Here is a 22336-nt window from a genome sequence, read left to right on the forward strand (position 1 = left end):
TTTTGTTTATGTGTGGAGGTGCCTATATATTTACAATATTATGCCTTACTCCATTTAATTCAAATGTTAGGGTGGCTAATCTTCCCTGGAGAATAATATCAACATTTATTACTTCAATATTATTATTTTTAATTAGAAACCCTATCCCTACACTTTTACCTTCATTGGAGCCAGAAAAAAGGCTTTCCCTCCTTTCCATCCTTCTTCTATTTTACAGTATGACCTTTGAAATGGTAGGTCACATTCCTGGATGCATTTAATGTCCACTTGTATCTCTTGGAGGGCTATAAAAACAATTTTCCTTTTAATGCGTCTAATATTTATTGAAGCAATGCTCGTGATACTTTCAATTTATTAATTTATCTTCTTTCTCTCATCCTTTTCTGGCTTCTTCTTTTTATTTTTTTCGCTCTCTTGAGTGTGTGGACTCTTCTTATCCTGTTCTTTCATTAGGGTGATTTTTGAAAAGGCGTCTACGGATTCTTTCCTCACTTTCTTTTCTTTCCATCTGCTTGTTACTTTCCTTTACTATTTGGTACCAGTCCTTTATTTCTAATTTTTTTCCGACATTGTTGTGTAATGCTGTTATTAGTGGTGAACATGTTGGTCATCTTTTCCAATTCCATTTGGATTTTTCCTAAGCTGTCTGCTACTCTCTGTTGTCTCCTGCTCAGGGAAGTGACTTTTCCTTCATCTCCATTTCTATTTGTCTCTTCCTCTACTTGAGTCCCATTTGGGACTTCAGTACTCTCTATTACTTATTTTATTTTTCCAGTACTCCTTATGGGAGTTTGAAAAAGCACTACACTATTTCTGCCTTCTTTGTCACTTTATCCCTCTTCTTCTTCATCATCTCTTTTATGTTTATTGTATCAATTTTTTTGCATTTGTTTGTGTACGATAATGGGCAAAATTTGAAACTATGAGTGTTTTCGCCACACAAGTGACAAATTATCCTCCCCCGACAATTTCTTACCAGGTGGAACAACTCTCTGCGGTTTTTTGGGTTTCCTTGTTTACATTCAGCCGCTACGTGCCCTTCTTGTTCACACTTTTTGCGCATTTTTGGACGTCCGCTATAGAATAATATCCCCCATATAATGCCGATTTGCATAGTTGTCAGCAAGTGCTGTATATCTCCCTCCTAAAAACATTGAAAATAGTGCACAGGCTTGTTGGATTCCACGTTCTAATTTTAAATATTTCATATTTATATTGTCTACCCATACAGAGACTTCTGGTCTTGAGTAAGTAAATGTTTTTTCTAAGTTCACATGTAGTACGGCTAGTAGAATATTTCTGTCTATTGTGTTTCCAGTTCAGTTTTTCTCCCCAGAATCACACATAGCATCTCCTGCTATTATTTCTTTTTAGATTTTCTTCATTCTTTGAGTGATCATTCTGCTGTATATTTTGTAATCCTGACATAGGGGGATTATTGGTCTCCAATTCTTAATGCCCTTCGTATCATTCTGCTTAGCTATCAGAGTGATTCCTCTTTGTTTTCATGTTTGTTGCAGACTCTTTCCTTTGCTGACTTCACAGTAAATGCCTAACTGCTCGAAGAATTTATATTAAACATTTGCTGGGAGCCCATCAACTCCTGGAAATTTGCTTTTTGGATATTGCATTAAGGCCTAGTAAAGTGATGGGTTGTAGTTCTTCTTTCTGTTGCATTGTATTGACTGTCGTTTTTATGGTTTTGACAATTGTTTTCCTTGCTTCTCTATTAATTTCTTTCTTTTCATGTAACTGCTTTTAAAAGATTTAAAATATTTTCTGCTTATTTCTTTACTCAGTATGTACTTCCCCTGGTTTATACTTAAGTGCTTTAATTTGTTTTTTTGATCGTTAATGTTTGAGTAGGTGCATACTGGTACTTTTATATGGGACTGATATAACAACTGAAAACACTAATCCAATAGAACAATAAGAAACAGAGTGGAGAAAATCCATGAATTCAGCCTTCCATAAGGTATGTCATAAGTATTAATGAGCTTTTGAAGCATGTTGTAGTCAGTGTAACAGAAATCTCTTGTAAAATCATGGATAAGCCACATGGTAGTGACCAATACTACAGTATCAGTACCGATAGGGGAGATCATCAAGTAAATATTGTCACACATATGCGCATGTGGAACAGTTTACTGGTTCAAATAGTGTTATTCGTCAGCCAGACCGGGCATTGGCACCCTCACCTGATCCTCTCTCCTCTTATTCCTCTGCAGTTTAGCCAACGACTCTAACTGGCAGAAACTTAACATAAATTCTTCCCAGATAACAGTGTATCATACTTTGAGAAATATAATGTGGGGAGGTTTTAAAGAGTGATAATATGATGAATACATGATAAAGAAAACACATAGCAGATATAACAAGGGGAAAAGGTAATAAATGTTGAGTCAAAATGGAAAAGACCTTTGAAAGAAAGGACCAAATTTTTGTTAGACTGAGATTGAAAATTTGATTGAAAATCTGGTCAGTAAAAAATTAAGGACTTCCTTATGTTTCACTGAGTAATTGTGAGCTCTAGCTTAACTTCTCCTGCATATGTACAGTCCTGGACATGGCACAACTATCTCTCTTTCTGTCTAAGAGCAGTGAGACCTGAAGACTTTCAATTCATCATGCCTACAGGATTAGACAATTCATCAGTGTCTAACCAACGTTATTTCTTATATAGCACCTTTCTGTAGTGAAAATTATTGAAAGGGACTTTATAAATACAGATATACTATAACTATTCACACATATTTTACATTTGGAGTACAGAGTTTCATCGTGCCACTCATTTAGCAGGAGTTGGGCATTGAACTATACAGCCTTATAGTTTAAAGTCCACGACCTTAGCCAGAAAGCTGCACCACCTGCCAAAAGATAACAACTATTGCTTTTTAGAATAGGAAACCCAGAGTATGGCCATCAGCATAAATATAGAATAGTACTGTTTGGGTAAGTCAACAGGAGCTGAGAAGAATGAGAAAAGTCAAAGTTACAGCAGCTGTAGCACAGCTGATATGGATATTAAAATTAGCAAGCATGAGAACATTATATGAACTGGAGCAGTGTAAAGAAATATATTCAATAATTTATGAGACAAAAGAAGAGTAGTACATTCCAGCACAGAAAAAATATGGGCTGAGATAAAAATGTGTTACTAATATACATGAAGAACAATACTTAAATACTTAAATGTGGAAACATTGATTAAATCAGCTAAAAATAAAAAATTAAAGGTAACATTTTAACACATCTTTCATGGCCAAGCACAGGGTCAAACAAAAGCAGTCGTCATTTTTACATTAAAGGTCATTCTAACTTTAAATTTGACTAAAAAATATTAATGAAATAAATATAACAACATGTAGTCATGATATTGTTAACCTGCTGCATCTTTCGTGGCTTTGATACAAGATTTCTTTGTGTTTAAAAGCTATGTGAGCTGAATCACCTTTAAATTCTGTCTGGCATATTACCAGCTACTGCTTATTTTACACTGTTGCTTACACACGGTGTCTCCCTCCTTTATTCACACATTACTCCCGTTCTCTGATACCAATAATATTTATCACTACCCACTTAGACCATGGAGTTGTCGGTATGTATTTAGTCCCTTTACAGGCCCCTCAAAGTAGGCTTCCCTCAGTCACTCTCCAGAAGGCTAGCGGGAAGCACGTGTAGTAGGCGTGGTCACAACCTCCACGTCGCTGAAGCCTGCTGCTATCCTATCAGCATAACAGGTTCTGTTGTCTTTGTTTGGAGGCGGGTTTCTCTTGTTGTGATTGGATACAAGCGGGTTCAGGCTGGCGCGTGCGGGCGGAGAGATGCGCTTCTTCTTGCGCCTTTCTCGCAACCCGGAAGCGTCGTTTGTTAAAGGGCCGGAGATGGAATTTGGGGCGGTGGTGCTGCGGACGTAAAGAACAGTTCGGCACGGCAAGGCCAGCGTGTAAGTGTCCGTCGAGGGAGTTTGTCCTCCTTTTATGTGTTTGTCTGTCTGCTTGCTTTCATGAGATTGGGAACAAGGAGGGGCCTCCGGGTGTTTTTTTTTACTTAAAAGATAATTCGTCCGTTCCTCAGCAGACCCCATCAAACCCTGACTTGGCATTTCATTACAGCCCTTCCCCCCCAGTCTGAACGCCGTCTTATAAAAAGACTGCACTTCACAGTTTGGTTTAAGTCACCGGTTAAAGAAAAGTGTGTTACACGTAGGCACAAGCGTAGGGTGATGCACTTATTAAAAGAAGAAGGCCAGGGTTACACAGAAACAGAGCACTGATTCAAGGGTGGTAAACCCAGTGAGCTTGTTGTCCAAGTACGGAAAGCATTTTTTTTTTCTTTCAGATTTATTTTGACAACAGTTTTTGATTGGAGTCAGAGCGCTCATTTGTTTAGTGCATTTCCACTTTGGCTATTTAACACAGATTAAAAAAAACAAATACTGTAGTTTTCTGTGATAACTTTTTGTAGTTAATATAACATTTGAACATAAATATTTTATTAGTAGATAAGATGCATACTTTATTAATCCCAAAGGGAAATTTACAGACATTCTAGAATCAAGACTGATTATATTTTGAATAAATGTATTCATAACCTATCGTCTTCATATTCGTTTTACAAATTTAGTGGATAGAAGGACTACAACATAAACAAGGCAAGTTTAATAAAACATAATATTCGTTTTTAATAAGGATCAAATATCTATCAAAGCCACTTATGATAGTTCATACTGTAATCTTAGTATAAAACTACATACAGTGGAAAATCGTTTAGCTATAAAGGGCTTGTTTATGGCATAGTTAATCATTTATGATCAGCAGTAGTTATTACAAGCAAAATTTAAAAAGTGATACTAAGACATTGCCGGAGTTACAGCCACTGTTACCAATGCATTGTAGTGAAATGCTTTACAATAAGTCATTGGTTAGGGCTGCTGACTCATAGATCCATCCCCCTAGGTTATTCTGTGTACATGGAACTTGTAAGCTGTGTCGGGTTTTGCGTGCTGTATTTCTCTGGATGCCCAAGATTTCCTGCCCATTCCAAAAGACTTGCATATTTGGTTTATTGGTAATCTTGATTTGGTAGGTATAGATTCTACAGATGTATGTGGTAACTTCCTGGCCAGCTCTGGTTCCTTTGTTGCTTCCAATGCTTCTAGTATATGCTTCAGCCACATTGACCTTGAATAAGATGAATTGGGGTTGAGTATGTTATTGTATATGGTTAATGAGAAAACTCCACTAAAAGAGTCAGGAGTGCCAAATTTAACATGACAACGCCATGTACCTATCCCAGTAGTACAGGATGTAAGGCAGAAAAAAATCCCACAGTTGGTCACCAGCTGATTTCAAGGCAACGTTCACTGACACGTACACACACACTCGCACAGTTTGGAATTGTTATTCAACCTAATCGGCATGTCTTCAGGGATGTGGGAGAAAAACCAATACAGAAAAAAGGAGAAAGTGAACTCCCCACACAAGTTGGTGTGGGATTCAAAAACTGAATGTTGAATCCATGAGGAAGCAATGTTATTGTCTGCATACACACAATCACTGTGACCTACCCTTTTCAGAAAGGAAATGTACAAGACTACTTGCACCATTAAGGGTTGAGTGAGATTCCTTTATAATTTTTTGGAAATGCTACTTGTGCATCCAAAATACAGATAGCTTTAATATGATGATTTATTTTTTGGTTCCAACTTTTTATTCTTGGCCTGATGGTTGGGCTGCTGTTCTCTCTTGTAGGTTTCCAAACATTGTCCCAATTTTTCCTCTTTAAAGGTTTTCACAATAGGCTCATAGACAGCAATGAAAATTGTTTCATCAGGGTTGTTTTCACATTTTTACTCTATTTATCTCATGTATTTGTTCACCCACATACAAAATCACTTGCTCAAGAAAAAGATAATGTACAAAACAGTCAAAAGTTCAAATTAAAATTAAAAAAAAAAAAAAATGACGAAATGTAACTACTCTTTTAGTTTGCATTCACTTAAGGAGAAATAAAGCATCATTGTTTGAAATTAGAAAAATGTCATCCCTAGCACATTTTCTGTGGTTTGCATGCATGGCACTTGCATTACCTCATATCACTTTTTAAAATAGTCATCATTTACATTTTAAATTTACTTCTTCTTGGTCCTAAAACTATTGCACTTTTTACCTATTTGCAAACAATTTTCAAAAGATTTGCATATTTGAAAAGAACTCTGTCATGTTCTGTATCAGCATCCTTTCATCTGCCAATCCAGTGTTATGGATGCTTATTTTTCAAACATTATTGATTTCTTTTGTGTGTGATAGCAATCCAAGCAGTGCTTTAACCAGCAACAGAATTACCTAATTGGAGATTTGCTAAGTTGGGTTTGGTAACGGAGGTTGTCAGTGATGGTATGAGAAACATCACTGTCCCCATAGTTGATGTCCCTCTTTTTCAAATAACAGTTAATCACCGATAATTCATAATGTGTTTGTATACACATTCTACTATTTTACAGTTGTTTCCATCGGATTTTGAATGGGATTTTTATAGTCCTGATTGATTGGGTGTTATTTGATAATGATAAGTAAAAATAAATTCAAGATGCATGTTTTGTTTAATCACTAAAGAATGCTACATATGTCACAGTAAAAACTGCCGAGACTACAGCACATGTGGAATTCCACATCTGTACTCCACTTAACAAATGTTAAACATTTTATTTATTCTTTTTCTTGACTTGTACTGATTAAGTCTCTGATTACCAATTTGTCATTTTAATATTATGCTTGTCAGCATATGGTGCATTGGCCTAGAAATATACTTCTACTCTATGAATGTTTGACAGACACTTTTGGTATTATTCTTTAATCATTCAGTATGTCATAATCTATAAACAGCATCAGTTATGATTTTTTTGTGAAAGAAATCGTGGGGACCTCAGCTAGGTTTTTGCAGTTGGCACTGATGATAGGTATGGATATGTAAACAACTTGTAACTTGAAGAGGAGTGCTGCTTAATGTTTGTATCCTCATAAATGGACAGATTTCGGTTTGTGCAGTGCACCTTCACATTGTAAAGAATTGATTGCTTAGTCAGTGAGAGTATTTCATACACAGACATTGCATTTAAAGCAGAAAGGCGGGTACCAATGAATTGTGTTTGTGTTTACTTAGTTACAAACTGGCAAAACTAGAGATTATAACTTTGAATGCAGCAGTGTACTTGGTACCATATGTATTTGCATACCTTCATAAAAAAAGTGAATTAGTTTGTTTTTTTGTTTTCTCTTTCCAAAAATACCCAGGCTAGAGAGATCTTGAATATGGGAATAGAGTACTGATGAACAGAAAATTCCTTCACTTGTGAAGAATGTTCTTCCATTTCTTTCCCTCTACATTTTCTAATCTGTTTAATCCAGTTCAGTGTCACACTATGTTCACAGCATTGGGCTAATTAGAAGAGCCATCCCTGAACTGTGCACCAGTCATTTACATGTTGACTGAATCTGTTAATGCATACAGTATTTATAATTTAAAAAGCTACAAAACATCTCAACATTGTTGGCAGACATGTGCCTTCCTCATGGCAACAGTACACATGCAAATGTATATTTTCAGTAGAATTTACATTGTGCCCAAAAGGCTGAGAAGTTTTTGGAATTCTTTTACCAACATGATAATGGATTCAGTTCAGTACAGTGGCTTCCCTCGTTTCCAGATTTCTCTCCTTTGCTTCTTGTGTAGGATAACATGAAACAAGCTGTTTGAACTAAGTGTTAATTGGCAAGTAATCTTTGAAACAAAGGGATTTATTTCACAATATAAAATAGTTCATTTTAGAAATCTAAATTGACCTTCAGTGAAAAATGCAAAACTGGCATATAGTTATCCTCGAACACATACCTACATATTCTGTGGTTGTTAGGGATGTCCAATGCACTTTCCTACCTTTCCACTTTGTTAATGTTGGTTATTAATGCCACCATTGTAAAGTTATTAGATGGCTGAGTTTTAGTTCTTAGAGTTGTGCTTGAAAGTTTGTAAACCCTTTAGAATGTTCTATGTTTCTGCATAAATATGACCTAATGCATCATCAGATTTTCATTCAAGTCCTAAAAGTAGATAAAGAGAAACCAGTTAAACAAATAAGACAAAAATATTAAACTTAGTAATTTATTTATTAAGGAAAATGATTGAATATTACATATTTGTGAGTGACTAAAGTATGTGAACCTTTGCTTTCAGTATCTGGTGTGACAACCCATTGCAGCAATAACTGCAACTAAACGTTTCCGGTAACTGTTGATCATTCCTGCACACCAGCTTGGAGGAATTTTAGCCCATTTCTCCGTACAGAACAGCTTCAGCTCTGGGATGTTGGTGGGTTACCTCACATTAAATGCTCGCTTCAGGTCCTTCCACATCATTTGGATTTGATTAAGGTCAGGACTTTGACTTGGCCATTCCAAAACATTAACTTTATTCTTCTTTAACCATTCTTTGGTAGAACGACTTGTGTGCTTAGGATCATTGTCTTGCTGCATGACTCACCTTTTCTTGAGATACAGTTCATGGACAGATGTCCTGACATTTTCCTTTAGAATTCTTTTATATAATTCAGAATTCATTGTTCCATCGATGAAGGGAAGCTGTTCTGGCCCAGATGCAGCAAAACGGGCCCAAACCATGATACTATCACCACCATGTTTCACAGATGGGTTAAGCTTCTTATGCTGTAATGCAGTGTTTTCCTTTCTCCAAATATAACGCTTTTCATTTAAACCAAAAAGTTTTATATTGGTCTCATCCGTCCACAAAACATTCTTTCAATAGCCTTCTGGTTTGTACACGTAATCTTTAGCAAACTTCAGACAAGCAGCAATGTTGTTTTTGGAGAGCAGTGGCCTACTCTTGCAACCCTGCCATGCACATCATGGTTGTTCAGTGTTCTCCTGATGGTGGACTCATGAACATGAACATTGGCCAATGTGAGAGAGGCCTTCAGTTGCTTAGAATTTACCCTGGGGTCCTTTGTGACCTCGCTGACTATTACACATCTTGCTCTTGGAGTGATCTTTGTTTGTCAGCCTCTCCTGGGGAGGATAACAATGGTCTTGAATTTCCTCGATTTGTACACCATTTGTCTGACTGTGGATTTGTGGAGTTCAAACTCTCTCTAGAGATGGTTTTGTAACCTTTTCCAGCCTGATGAGCATCAACAACTCCTTTTCTGAGGTCCTCAGAAATCTCCTTTGTTCGTGCCATGATACACTTCCACAAACATATGTTGTGAAGAGCAGACTTTGATAGATCCCTGTTCTTTAAATAACGCAGGGTGCCCACATACACCTGATTGTCATCCCACTGATTGAAAATACCCGACTCTAATTTCACCTTCAAACTCCCTGCTAATCCTAGAGGTTCACATACTTTTGCCACTCACAAATTATGTAATATTCTATCATTTTTCTCAATAAATAAATGACCAAGTGTAATATTTTTGTCTCATTTGTTTAACAGGGTTCTCTTTATGTACTTTTAGGAGTTGAGTGAAAATCTGATGATGTTTTAGATAGATAGATAGATAGATACTTTATTAATCCCAAGGGGAAATGTACATAATCAAGCAGCAGCATACTGATACAAAAAACAATATTAAATTAAAGAGTAATAAAAATGCAGGTAAAAAACAGACAATAACTTTGAATAATGTTAGCGTTTATCCTCCGGGTGGAATTGAAGAGTCGCATAGTGTGGGGGAGGAACGGTCTCCTCAGTTTGTCAGTGGAGCAGGACTGTGACAGCAGTCTGTCACTGAAGCTGCTCCTCTGCCTTGGGATGACACTGTTCAGTGGATGCAGTGGTTTCTCCATGATTGACAGGAGCCTTGTCAGAATTAGGTCATATTTATGCAGAAATATAGAAAATTCTAAAGGGTTCACAAACTTTCAAGCACAACTGTAATTACCCTTTTTTTTTGTCTTGGCATTAAAAAGGCTCCAAGTGCATTTTAGCTTTTTCACATCAATACTGATTTCATTCCATCACAAGACCTTGCATAATTGGCAGGGAATGCAGCATTATATTAGGTAGTTGTGATCAATTAAAAACGTTGCTAGCAGTTTGTTTCATTTTAGACAACTAAGCAGAAGTACTGTTTGGTTGCTTTGGGCAACTGGGCATATTTTGACTTGTGACTAGGGATTTTATTTTTGATCAGGCAAGAGAGTAGGAACTTGTTTACTATCATGAATAATGGAGCCTTTAGGGTAAAGGGGGATGGGTGAAATAGTGTTGCATCTTGAATCCTCCTGAACAACTTGTTTGGATGTGTGTGTAATGTCTCCTTTTTGTATTCTGCCGCTTTCTCTTGTTTTTTCTCTCCCTCTCTGTTTCCCTGTTTTACTGTCTTTCAGCTTTGGAGTGCATCTCCACCATATTAAATGCAAATCCTACTAAGTCTGACTTCTCCATTAAGACCAGCATTCGCTGTGTCCAGTCAGGACTTTTCTGTAGGCATAAGGAACAAATGACAAGAGCGAATGGCCCCAGTATGCATCCACTCGTAGCTAAGTCAGCAAACCCCCACCAGCTATTAGAAGGCCTGCTGAAAATGAATTGTACCCTGTGAGGGAAAGTAACGAGTGAGCTGGAGGAGGTCTATCACTGTCAGCTGCATTAATCATGTTGTGGTTAGTTGTTACAGATTAAAAACCACTGCTTGCTTAATATCCTATACAGATTTTTTACGTTTTCACCATCCCAGCTGGTGGATTGTAAAGGCCAATGAGACTATAGATGAAAAATACAAACTGCACAAATGCTAAGTGAATGGAGTACTGGAAACAACATAAAGGGTTAAAAATGATATAATGGAAGGAGATTGAATATATAATTGTGTATAATGTATTTGTCATGGTTATAAGCTCATCTGTGTCATGAAAATGGGTTAATGTAGTTTTTGGGCATCATCATCATTTGATACATTTTAGGATTTTTAGATAAAAAACTCCTATAAAGTGGAATAAAAGTAGAAGTCACAGTTAAGTTGTTTTAATTTGTAAAGTAAAACCTGTCCCATTTCTGAATTGTATATCGGTATTCATTTTCAGTAAGTAATTATTTATTTTTTTTAATTTTTTTTTAATTTGCAGGCACATAATGTAAGGGCATCCACTGTATTTGTCACATATAAAATATTTATATGAACATAACCTCAATAATGAATTATTATAGCCCAGATCATACAGTGGTAGTATTGTTTTGTCATGCTGTTAAATTAAGAAAAAATGTGTAAAGGAAATTTCAATCTGTATTACTGAAGCTTTGAAACAAAATTAACCCATTTTACCATCAAGATTATTGTTTATTATTGTTTATTATTGATATACTCGACTTTCCATTCAGTGTAGCATGGTGCATAGTAGTTTCAGCTTTAACCCCACAACTCTGGGGATTCTGCTTTAATTCTTGTTATTTCCTACTTTCTATGCATAGTTTACACATTTATTGTGTGTTTATGTTAGTTTAGAGTATTGTGCATGTTTACAAATATAATGTGATTAAATAAAATTTTAACAAACAGATTCCATAAACAAACTATATTCATATATTTGTAAACTTTCTTACTTAAAACACAATAAAGAAATAACATACATGAATGTATAGTGTTTGTGACTTTGATTGGATTTGACAATGGTTTGATTCTGTATTAATCATTGACAATGTTAATGGCTACCATCCAACCTGGAAGTTTAGTTCTAACAAAAATGTCTCAGTAGTGTAATAGAAAGAGAAGGAGAAAAGCTATTTAACATATGATTACAATGATTTTAATAATTATTGAAGGGTAATATTAACAGCAACACAATTGATTTTGACAGCAATGTTCTATCTTAAAATAATTACTGTTTTGGGTTTATTTGAATGCTTCCAGTCTGTGTGACCAGTTTCAAAGTAATTCTGTGTTCATATTCAAAGAATACTCCACTCAAGAATAATGTGTGTGTGTGTGTGTGTAATTTTTTAAATATGTTACTTATCCCATGTAATTTGTAGTGGTGGTTGAGAAAAATTGTATTTTTTTGTGGAGAAATTATATACATGTATTGAAGATCCAAACTCAACGGAACTCTGTGGTGACCGGTTCTGGAAAGCAGCAAATGATGTTAAAAACATCAGTGGAAGAAGAAAAAAAATCATGTTCATTATCCATTTATATGGTTAAAATGTGCAAATCTGTCTCTCTGCCTCATTCATTGAACAAGAGTCCTTTTTTCAATTCAAATGCACAGTATTGTAGGAATTACATATTTCCTGTTAACATTCAATACCGACTTTTCAAGAGGTAACTCTTAATAGTACACATTTTGATCATATATGTGGATTATGCAAAATAGTCTACATGAGATTTCATTTTCTTTTTTTCATGAATGCTTTTAATATTGCTTGCTGTTTTCCAAAACTTGTCACTGCAGAGTTTCATTCAGTTTGAATCTTCAATATATAATTTCTCTGCAAAAAAATGAGTAGTGGTAGCAGAGCATACAGTATAAAAATATAATTTTTGGGTGGAGCATTTCTTTAATTTTGCAGTTTTGTTAATATGAAAATGTTAAGGTTACAGGACATAAAAATGTTCCACTGAAAGGTTTTAACTGTCATTCTGTGTGATTACTAGGCATGTGATTAACTTGCCATGTGATCTGTGACATCATGGTTGACATAATATTTAGGATGGTTTGTGATATTAAGTTAGCATCAAAACTTTGTGGAAATTGTAGAAATGAAGACAAGATTCTGGACCAATGAATGAGTGGAAGTAGTGGGTCTTTGATTTAAAAGTTCAATTCCGTGTGAAGGGACTGCCTGCTCATGGACTAAATTTTATGACAAGGGCTTCCCTCTCCACAGCCGCATACCTGGTCTCCCGATCCAAAAGTTTCCAGCTCAGGTACACAATGGGATGTTCAACACCATCGATGCTCTGGCTGAGCACAGCTCCCAGGCCTGTGTCCGAAGCGTCCGTATGGTGGGCTATGCTGTGGTTTCTATTACCTGAAAAAAAGAGACAATATATGTGAAAACATCCTCGCACTAATGCAATATCATTTGAAAACGAACAGCGTCAGATCGGGTGTGAATTTATGCAGGAACTGGAAATTCTCTGATGTGGGACCTTCCCCCAGGGAAGAAAGTACAGTGTCAGGTGCTCATTCAGTGTAATAGGAACCATAGCACAGAAAGGTGTGTACACTGCAACAAGTACACGTGTCGTAAATATAGGAAGGACGGTCCTTGGGTGTGTGGGAACTGTTAATATTTGAATGTGATGATTTTATATAGCACGGAATGGAAATCAGCACTTCTTAGCATTGAACCATGCAAGCTGTCGTATCAATCGCCTACTGTAACTTGCTTTCTTTTTTCTCCGGTTATACAGGTAGTCTTGAATAAAAGTGCACTTGTTTTGTTATACTTTTACACCAACATATGTTCCTGTGATTGAGCATGCTCAAACGGGCATGCTCAAAAAATACACGTGTAATGGCACGAAAAGTGCACGCAGACACTTAATTTCGCAAACATTGGTACGAGAATGCAGTCACAAGTACACTGCAGAGCTATAGCACGTCTTTATGTGAAAACAGCCGTGTCAGATGGGGTTGTATGGATTGATTCTGAACGCGACTGAGAGAATGAAAAGTGAATTAAAAAAAAAACAAAAAAACAAAGCTAACCTTTTATAAGGATCATAAATTACACCGGCTGTTACAGACTGAAATCATATGTATGCTGTTATTCTAAAATAGTAAGACTAAGAGCAGTTTACTTCTCAAAACGGAGTAGTGCAGGTTCGAACTTGCGACCTTTTGATTCCCAGTCGGCAGCTGAATCAATTGCGCCACGGAGGCAATCATAATAAATGGGTGTCAATGTCGCATGGTAAGGCGGCTTTTTGTTTCTGCAGTTATTTTTGAATAAAAGCGCAAGTTTTGTGTTATATTTGTACCTTTTGTGAAAATGTTTCTTTGATATCTGGACTAAGGCATACATTATATAGTTTATGCCTACATTTTGTCATCTACTACTAGAATATAAAAAACGTTTCTGTTTTAACAATGTGTTTACACAGATTACCGTAGAAACGGAACAGACATGAAATGCGTGTATTTCAAATAACGATCTATTATTTCCACTCTAAGGGCTCATTTATATTTCACGCTTAGAACGCATACGCGCCCGCATCATGGCTGCCACGCGTTCCCAGCGTTCATTTCACGCGTCCTCTGAGCAGGTCCTCAGAAATTAACGTGACGCTGCGAGTTGCAGTACCAGCAAAAGTCGGGGCGAGTGTGCTAAAAGTCGAACGGACGCCAGAGTCTTTGTTTACTATCTACATGTGACAGCAAGCCTCTATGGAGATCCTTCGGGGATCGATGTGCACACTTTGCTGTTTGATGAATGGCTCAAATACAGCGCTATACATTATGTAGCCGATGTGAAGTGGCAAAAAAAATAGACGCCACAAAAGATGGTATGTGAGACTTTTAAAATGTATCGTGTATTTTTATATATGTCTTTTTTTTATTTTTTAATTTTTGCAACTTAACAACAGCAACCTAATGTATAGCTTTATATTTGAGCCACTGAGAAAAAAATAAAGGACACGGTGAAAACGTGTATTTTGTGATTAAAGTGGAAATTTCGACTTTAATCTTGAAATGTCCACTTTAACCTCATAGTTTACTTTATCATTAAAGCAGACGATCGTAAACGTCATCCCAGTTTTTAATCGCTACGAGCTTCTTGGACCTGACCGCAGATAAAGTAAAACAATAAAAAATAGATGGCACAAAAGATGGTATGTGAGACTTTTAAAATGTATCGTGTCATTACGATCGGGAATATGCGACGCTTTAAATATAAAAGCACCATCTGTATGTCGGCATTTTGCTTCAGCAGCGGAAAGCAGCAATAGATCGCCAAACAGAACAAATTAAATGTATGATATTCCAACTCTCTGTACATTTAGAATCTTTAGATTTATACTTGATATCACTTTCATGATGAAATGCATTAAAATGTGTATGTTACATTTTACATATAATTTCGTTTAAATAATGAATACTGTTAATACACACATGGGGGAATAATTACACACATGGGGGTGTCACGGTGGCAGAGTAATAGCACTGCTGTCTCGCAGGGAGTTCTGTTGCTGGTATTTCCTGCTTGTATTTCACACTGTGCTCCGGTTTCCTTCCAAAGATATGCAGATTTGGGGATTGGGTGCCGCTAAAATGCCGCTAGTGTATGTGTGTGCTTGTACAGTTGAACCTCGGTTCACGACCATAATTCGTTCCAGAACTTTGGTCGTGAACCGAAGCAGTTTTCCCCATAGGATTGTATGTAAATACAATTAATCCGTTCCAGACGGTACAAACTGTATGTAAATATGTAAAAATATGTAAAGATTAAGCACAAATATAGTTAATTACACCATAGAATCCACAGTGTAATAGTAAACTAATGTAAAAACATTGAATAACACTGACACAAAGCACCCAGGCTCCCTGATCAGCTACACGAGCTGGCTCGCTCGCGCTCTCTCTCTGTAGCACACACACCACCAAAGCCCCTCCCTCCCTAGATCGCGCTATTAAACCTAAAGCCTGGTCGCTGTAAACAATGTTGTTCAAATGAGTTTTAAGCACAGCAGAAAAAAAAGGAACAAATCCGAAGCGCTTGCAAAAACCAACTCGCAAGCAAACAAAAAAGTCAGATTGCAGGAGATCACGCTATTAAACCTAAAGCCTGATCGCTGTAAACAGTGTTTTTAAAATGAGTTTTAAGCACAGCAGAAAAAAACATTGCACAAATCCGAACTTCATTTAAAAACCAACTCGCAAGCAACCAAAAAAGTAACATTGCAACAAATCACACGATGAAGTCCTCCATGTAAACAATTTTTAATGAGTTTTAAGCACAAGGAAAAAAGCGAACATTTGAAAAAGAGAAATGTAACATCGCACCTAATCGCTATGAAAAACTCCATCTGTAAACCTTTCATGAGTTTTAAGCACAAGGAAAAAAGCGAACATTTGAAAACATTGCAACAAATCGCATTATGAACTAAAAAAATTACTTTTGAAAAATCCGTAATACAAAAACCACCAAGAAAACTAACCTTGCATGAAACGAGTTCTGGCATGAAGTGTTTTCCTTCAGGTGTTTTCTCTCTTGTGATTTCTTGGGTTTCTGGTGCTTTTAGCTGTTTAGCTGGTGGGAGTGAAAGCCTCATGCAGCCATTCCAAAAAGAACGTTCTTGTGACCCTCCACATTACTGGCAGTCTGGCTTTGTTTACATTATGCTGCTTGAAAGCATGAGGGTTCTCTGATTGGTAAATGAGTAAACTGGTAAACATTTTTTCCACCTTTTGTAATTTCTTTCTTTACTTTGATTTCAATTTTCTTCAAAACTTTGTTCTGACCACTCTCCACTTGCTTAGAAGCCATAGTTAACTGCAAAAGCACACGAAATACTGTAGAGCATAAAGAGAGTGCACGTCTTATTGAAAACAATGAACAAGGAGCGGCTTTGCTTAAATGAAAAGGCATGGCAGCTCTCTTTCTCTCTCAGGCTGCCTGTGGTAGGGGGGATGGTTCACTTGCACTACAGCCTACAGATAGGCAGGCAAACATGTGCAGCAATCTCCTCCTCCCCCTTCCCAGCAGACACGACGCGTCTCGCCGCCGCTTGCTCTCTCTCTCTCTCTCTCAACTGAGGACGCAAGGGAAACTGGCTTGTTCAGCAAACACGTGCAGCAGTCTCCTCCTCCCCCTTCCCAGCAGGCATGTGCTCGCTCGCTCTTTCTCTCTCTCTCTCTCCTTTCAGCTCAGCTTGCAGGCAGGCAAGGGAACCTGGCTTGTTCGTATACCGAGTGTGTGGTTGTGAACTGAGGCAAAAGTTTGGCGATCTTTTTGGTCGTGAACCGAGTTGTACGTGAACCGGGACGTTCGTGAACCGAGGTTCCACTGTATTCATCTTGCGATGAGCTGAGGCCTCGTCAAGGGACTGTTTCTCACTCGTGCCCAATGATTCCTGGAATGGACACATACATCCCTGGATTTATGGATTTAATCAATAAACATCCTTTTCAGAGATATTGCGGTAAGGTGTTATTGGAATTTAATAGGTGTTTTAGGCAATTCACAACACAGCGAAGAGAACGAACATGTTCTCTCCACGATAATATCTCGCACTGTCACCTGGTGGATTCCTCCAGATTTACGTAAAGTACGCGCGCAAGTATAAACACTACAACGCTTGCGTAGCAGGAGCGTCCGCTGCAGCATGTGTCGCGTCGCGTGAAGTATAACTCCGGCCTTAAACTTCACTTCACTCCCAGATACTCAATCAAGGCATGAGCTGAGAGAAGTTCATGCACGTTCTAAATTGGTGGGGTCATGGAATAGCCAGCTGCTTCTAGCTTCTCTTTATCAGCACATTTAGAGGACAAAGGATGCTGGCGGAGAGGTGTGAAGGGATTTAAGAAGCGATTTAAGGTGGGATCGGATTTACGAGTTTTTTCGTAGGCTCTGGTAATTCTAGTGTTAAGTCACAAAATGCAGCGTCTGTCTTATCAGTCCATACCACATTGTTAGGAGCCCTCTTCTCTGTTAAATCAGACAAGGGTGCCGCTTTCACCGAAAACGGAGGTACAAACCGGCTGTAGTACCTGGCTAATCTGAGAAATGCTTGGGCTTGCCGCTTAGTTCGTGGACAGGACCATTTCAAAATGGCTTTTACCTTTGAACACTGTGGTCTTACGGTACCCCGACTCGACAGGTAGCCCAAATATTTAGCTTCTTTAAATCCATAGAAACATTTCTTTGGATTGATTCAAAATGCAGCCTCTCCTAGTGTCCACAATACCGCTTTGACCTGCCATACGTGTTCCTTCCATGTGCTGGAATAGATAACAGTGTCATCAAGGTGGGCAGCACTGTTCGCATTATGGGGTTGGAGCACTTTATCCACCAGACGTTGGAAGATTGCAAGGCTGCCCTGGATGATTCAAGGAGTCTTTGTATGGAATGGAGTATTTTTGAAGTCTCCCCAGACCGGCTTGGTGAATTCTTTTGGAAATGTTTGTAATAATAGGAAGTAGGCTACATGTTGCACTATTTGAAAAGCTGTCAGCTGAAATGCCGTAACGATTGAGCGACTTGTTCCAGGGTCGACCGCTCAGGGTCAAATTTCCATTGTTTAAATTTTTCCATTTTCTGGCCTGGAGATTCTTCACATTTGGCTGGGATCTTGACCCCAATGGGGCGAACAGCTCTCTCCTCTGAGAGAGCATAATAAGCCCCTTTCATTTTCACCAAAGGAACCATCCCACTCCTGTGTGTCTCTTCCACACTCTCCTTTAATTTTTTAGCCTGGTTATAGTTATCCGAAGCCAAGCATGCACCGGGTCATTATAGACCACGGGATAAACCCCCACTCAGAAACTCGGCCTCGGTACTCTCCCACCTGGCTGATGTTCAGGGCCTGTCCCAGTTTCTTCTGGGTTCTGGAAATCCTGCTGGCTACGCCACTGTCAGAATAATGAGACAAAGCCTTTATGAAGGTTTGGGGCAGCCACCTGTATAATGTGTCCTGGCTGCAAAAGGTCTTGAATAATTGTGATATGTTCATAAGTCGGAGTCCAAAACAGAACTGAAGTCTTAGAGCTAAGGTGGCAGCTGCAAAGGCCGGTTAAGTAAGTGCCGTCCTCTCTAGGGCTGGAGCCGGAAGTGCCATCCTCTCTTGTGACATCATCAATGACACCGGGACCTGGCGGGATTTACAGAGAGTTGTCTGCAAGGAATCGAGAGACATAGTCAATGCACCCCGCCTGCCCCTGTCTGTCGTGGAATTACCATTACTTGGGGCCTTTAGTTATCTCCTCCTTGCACATGTGTGACACATATACAGTGGTGTGAAAAACTATTTGCCCCCTTCCTGATTTCTTATTCTTTTGCATGTTTGTCACACAAAATGTTTCTGATCATCAAACACATTTAGCCATTAGTCAAATATAACACAAGTAAACACAAAATGCAGTTTTTAAATGATGGTTTTATTATTTAGGGAGAAAAAATCCAAACCTACATGGCCCTGTGAGAAAAAGTAATTGCCCCCTTGTTAAAAAATAACCTAACTGTGGTGTTTTACACCTGAGTTCAATTTCCGTAGCCACCCCCAGGCCTGATTACTGCTACACCTGTTTCAATCAAGAAATCACTTAAATAGGAGCTGCCTGACACAGAGAAGTAGACCAAAAGCACCTCAAAAGCTAGACATCATGCCAAGATCCAAAAAAAAATCAGGAACAGATAGATTGAGATCTATCAGTCTGGTAAAGGTTATAAAGCCATTTCTAAAGCTTTGGGACTCCAGCGAACCACAGTGAGAGCCATTATCCACAAATGGCAAAAACATGGAACAGTGGTGAACCTTCCCAGGAGTGGCCGGCCGACCAAAATTACCCCAAGAGCGCAGAGACGACTCATCCGAGAGGTCACAAAAGACCCCAGGACAATGTCTAAAGAACTGCAGGCCTCACTTGCCTCAATTAAGGTCAGTGTTCACGACTCCACCATAAGAAAGAGACTGGGCAAAAACGGCCTGCATAGCAGTTTTCCAAGACGCAAACCACTGTTAAGCAAAAAGAACATTAGGGCTAGTCTCAATTTTGCTAAAAAACCTCTCAATGATTGCCAAGACTTTTGGGAAAATACCTTGTGGACTGAAGAGACAAAAGTTGAACTTTTTGGAAGGCAAATGTCCCGTTACATCTGGCGTAAAAGGAACCCAGCATTTCAGAAAAAGAACATCATACCAACAGTAAAATATGGTGGTGGTAGTGTGATGGTCTGGGGTTGTTTTGCTGCTTTGGGACCTGGAAGGCTTGCTGTGATAAATGGAACCATGAATTCTACTGACTACCAAAAAATCCTGAAGGAGAATGTCTGGCCATCTGTTCGTCAACTCAAGCTGATCAAAGTGATCTTGGGTGCTGCAACAGGACAATGACCTAAAACACACCAGCAAATCCACCTCTGAATGGCTGAAGAAAAACAAAATGAAGACTTTGGAGTGGCCTAGTCAAAGTCCTGACCTGAATCCAATTGAGATGCTATGGCATGACCTTAAAAAGGCGGTTCATGCTAGAAAACCCTCAAATAAAGCTGAATTACAACAATTCTGCAAAGATGAGTGGGCCAAAATTCCTCCAGAGCGCTGTAAAAGAATCATTGCAAGTTATCGCAAACACTTGATTGCAGTTATTGCTGCTAAGAGTGGCCCAACCAGTTATTAGGTTCAGGGGGCAATTACTTTTTCACACAGGGCCATGTAGGTTTGGATTTTTTCTCCCTAAATAATAAAAACCATCATTTATAAACTGCATTTTGTGTTTACTTGTGTTATATTTGACTATTGGTTAAATGTGTTTGATGATCAGAAACATTTTGTGTGACAGACATGCAAAAGAGTAAGAAATCGGGAAGGGGGGAAATTGTTTTTTACACAACTGTATAAAAAAATAATTTTGGGGTAGAGCATTTTATTTTCTTCTTAAGAATTATATTTTCACCTTGTCTTTGGCAAAAAAATTATTGTATAACATCAAATAAGAAAATTGGCCTTTTTGGCCTATTCAGTTGTTTGATGTGCTACACTGGGAACAGCAGTGTGGTAACAACTTTCTTGCAGTGTTTGGGGCACGTTAACAATGCCTTGTTATGATCCTAGGAAGCCCTGACCCTTACCTTATTTCAGAAAAGTTAAAGGGTCCTCTTCAGAATGACTTTCAACTGATACCAGTGAAATTTTATGATACTCGATACCTTTTGGTACCACCGAAAAACAGAAATCTCATTCAACTGCCTCTTATTAAATGTGCATCCATTTTTAAAGTCAATATTGTGTTTATTTGTAATAGAATAAAAAATATAGAAATACTGATACATTGACGTTTGTCTGACTGATGCCTTTATACAAGGTAGCTTGCAACATTTCAGATACAATTCGTTGCATTTCTTTTGTTTTTCCATTTGGAACACAGGTATGTAAAGTGGCTTGCTCAGGGTCACACAGTGTCAGTAGCAGGATTTGAAGTCTAAAGTATTAACGATTATGCAGAACTGCTTGCCAAACAATATGACACAATGCCACACTAGTAACAGCTTTAAAATACTGGTATATTCATCAAGAAGCTAGTCAACTATCATTTAAGTAAACTGCTGTTGGCAGTTGTAAATATCAAAATACAATGCAAGGCTTGAATTGTAATGTGTGATAGATATAGGAATCCCTCTAGTGCAGGGGTTCTCAAACTGTGGCTGCAGGTTTTTGTTCCAACCAGCCTCTGTTTTTAATTGGACTCCTGGACTAATTAAGTGAACTGTTGTTTCCCGTGTTCCCTGTTTTGAGAACAATATTCAAATCAGAAAACCTAAGGCTGGTTTTTAAAAAAAAAAAAAAAAAAGTAAATGTACTAAGCAGTTGTATGTATTTTTTTCTTTTTTAACAGTATTTTCATCTTGATTGTCATTCTACTTTTCTAGGTGTTCCAATTGTTTAAGTAATCCATTATTTACTACTTTGTGAGGCTGATGCTAAAGTAGTTGCAGCCTTTCACAATTGAGTGTTGTTTGCTTGGGTTTCTGCTCTACTTGTTTTTAATTGACATTATTAAGATTCAATGAAGGGAGCAAACTGCACAGAGAAAGGGCAAATATAATAAAAAGAGAGTTAAGCATTTAAATCCATAGCAACAACAGAAATATTTTTAAGTTTCTTATAAATGTAATGCTGCTGTGCTTTTCTGAATGTAGAATAAAAGATAAATAATACCAGCTAATTAAATGAGATCAGTGTTATCAGGTCTTGTCACTGATTAGGAATCTGGTTGGAACAAAACCCTGCAGCCACAAGGGTCACCCAGGACTGAATTTGAAAACCCCTGCTCTAGTGTAAGAACAAATGAAGGAATTTCAGCATGGGGTTTAAAGAAGATGATCTTATCATGGACTATTTGATTGATCTCGCCATGTGTGCATTCCAAATGTGTTCTCTGACATTTGCTCCCTATTAACTGAAAAATACTGTTTACTAAACATAAAGATTTAAACATTTTTATATCTGTACTGTTAAATCATTGAATTCCAAGGTAATTCATTATATTTTAATTTAATCAAATTCTTAAATCTGCTTTTGTAAAAACATGGTTTTAAAATCTGGTTTGTCAGATAATTCTTCTGTTAGGTTTGTAACATTTAATATCATGAAATT

The 22336-nt window shown here is 37.8% G+C and overlaps 1 protein-coding gene across 1 annotated transcript in view; it reads left to right on the forward strand.

Moving 5' to 3' along the window:
* The first annotated feature begins 3799 nt into the window (after window positions 1-3799).
* Window positions 3800-22336, forward strand: part of LOC120532051 (protein FAM214A) — a 95462-nt gene continuing 76925 nt past the window's right edge. The window contains exon 1 of the mRNA XM_039757962.1: window positions 3800-3946. The gene's annotated coding sequence lies outside the window, so the exon portion shown is untranslated. The remainder of the gene's footprint in view (window positions 3947-22336) is intronic.

Source organism: Polypterus senegalus, chromosome 7, assembly GCF_016835505.1.
Source record: "Polypterus senegalus isolate Bchr_013 chromosome 7, ASM1683550v1, whole genome shotgun sequence".
Classification (NCBI taxonomy): Eukaryota; Metazoa; Chordata; class Cladistia; order Polypteriformes; family Polypteridae; genus Polypterus; species Polypterus senegalus.